This window comes from Octopus bimaculoides, unplaced genomic scaffold, assembly GCF_001194135.2.
Source record: "Octopus bimaculoides isolate UCB-OBI-ISO-001 unplaced genomic scaffold, ASM119413v2 Scaffold_249630, whole genome shotgun sequence".
NCBI classification, from domain to species: Eukaryota; Metazoa; Mollusca; class Cephalopoda; order Octopoda; family Octopodidae; genus Octopus; species Octopus bimaculoides.
The window spans coordinates 3,158-5,404 of NW_026314855.1; the positions used below are offsets into that span (position 1 = coordinate 3,158).

Genomic DNA, 2,247 nt, shown 5'->3' on the forward strand with positions numbered 1-2,247 from the left:
CTCTCTCTCTCTCTCTCTATATATATATATATATATATATATATATATATATATATATACATACAAACATACATACATACAGTATGATTCTATCTGAACATATAGCCATTTTTATTTGTTCCTCACCTCTCAAATTTAAAAAAAAAATCACTTGCTTTTCGTTATTCTTGAGGTTACACACTTTTTGCTCTTTGACCTTTACGTCTCATCTGTATGGAGCAGCACTTCCCAAATTATTCTTCACCTGTGGAAGAGTGCCACTTGCGGTGTCTTCTCAACTCTAGCTTGTATCCGCTGCCCTATCTATTTCCTTGAGGACTCTTCAGCTTTATAGTTCCCAGGTCTATATTTTGTGGGAAATAGCGCACCGGCCTAACTTCAAAGTCGTCGCGGCAACCGACTTCAGAGGGGAAAGAGGCCGAGATAAGGCTATCGTCTACCATATACAGATGCTTGGGTTTCTTTACCTGGTGTGAAATATTATGCCTGCCCTGAGAGGCCCCTGTGAATTCGACGACCATGATTGTTTTTGCACTCCAGGAGAAGAGGAACAAGTTTTGTCGGAATGATGTTACTGCTATCTTCCTTCAGGTCCACTTTCATCTCCCTGTCTGAGGTTGAATACAAAATTTTGTTCTCATCTTCCTTTAGAAAACCGATACCTTTTGGTGGTGATGGCTGGTGTTTATTAACCTTCATCTAGTGAGTCATGAAACATTAAGTGCTCTGAAGATTTTGCTTTTGGGTGCAGAGAGCTGTGTTCGAAAGGCAATCACTAAAGATTTCTCGGATACTAAATTGAAAGAAATGATTTTTGTAAGTGTTGTAGGGATATACAATGTTAAGGTGGTAAAACCTGTTCTACTTGATTTCGATTTTTTTTTTGTGTTGATAGATCTATTTAAACGTTTCATGTATTAACTTCATTAAATTCAATTACATTCAGTTGACAGGTTTTGAGATATAAATTTGGTGATTTGCAATAGATTTTAACTTTTATGTGTGAGGGTGCACACCTAACTCGAAGTGCCCCAGGGCTACAAGTTTTCAATCTATTTTCCTTTCAGTACGATTCAAATAAGGACACAATCGGTTTTGGAGCCTGTCAGTCACCTGCCTGACGGGGAGAAGGATGTCTGTATATTACAATATAATATAGACACGATGGATGGATGTATTATTTCTGAAACGCATGTCATACTGAACTCTGAAAGCCTATATATGTTGATTTATATACATATATATATATGTTGATTTATATATACAAATGTGTATGCGTGTGTTTGTGTGTTTCAGTTTTTATTTGACATTATGACTCATTAAAAAATTATCTATAATTATACGCTTCAGATTGGTTTCTCAAGTTTCCGAAACAGGACACAATCTTTGTTTTTCGAGGAATCTGCAATATGAAAGAAATAATACTGGAGTGTCTGATATTTTGTATTTCCCTCATTTACAGATTAATCTACGCATGAAAATATGATCCGGCAAAATCTTTATTTTGTGTTGATACTTTACATGAGTTTAATTTTGGAAATCCATGCTGCTTCAGACCTTTGCACAATACATAGCTGTCTGTGTGATGGTCGGCAACTAGCTTGTAGAAATTGTAGTAACCTCAATCTGACATCTGTCCCACAAAATAGTACAAATGTTATTTGTTTGTAAGTATTAGACAAATTTTACATATTTTCCACATTCAATGTTTTACACACTTCTTCGTGTTGTTCTCAACGAATACTTTATGGTGTAGGTTTCACAGCTGTATTACTTGCAGGGAAGTCATGTAGACTGTTTCTAAGTGCATATGGAGTCTATAATTTGCATGTTTAAGCGGCTTACCAAGACATGAACGCTCAGATTGTTTTTAACGGAAAGTTGCCTCACGAAATTCTGACCGACAAAGTGATGCTCCTGATCCCACAATATTTCCAGTATTCTTTGCGGATCTTTCTGATTTGGCGGACACCACTTGTTTTCTTAACGAAACACTTTCAAACTTGGGACACTGGTAGAATGTGTCATATAAAACATCTTTTATTCTTAGTGTTGTTGAGAAAAGTTTATCTTTTTAAAGTTATTTCGTGTTAAAATTGTCGTATTGTCATTTTAAAGCATCGTTAGTGCTAGTCCTTCTCTTCCTGCATTTCATTGCATATGATATTTAGTATTTCATCACAAATGTATTTTGTTTTATACTTTTTCATTTCTTATTTACTTTACAGAGATCTATCCAATAATCAA

The 2,247-nt window shown here is 35.3% G+C and overlaps 1 long non-coding RNA gene across 1 annotated transcript in view; it reads left to right on the forward strand.

Annotated features, from left to right (window-relative positions):
- The window catches only part of LOC128251361 (uncharacterized), a 2,641-nt gene extending 394 nt beyond the window's left edge, over window positions 1-2,247 (forward strand). The window contains exons 2-3 of the long non-coding RNA XR_008267099.1: window positions 1,463-1,667; window positions 2,229-2,247. This is a non-coding gene — a long non-coding RNA (uncharacterized LOC128251361). The remainder of the gene's footprint in view (window positions 1-1,462; window positions 1,668-2,228) is intronic.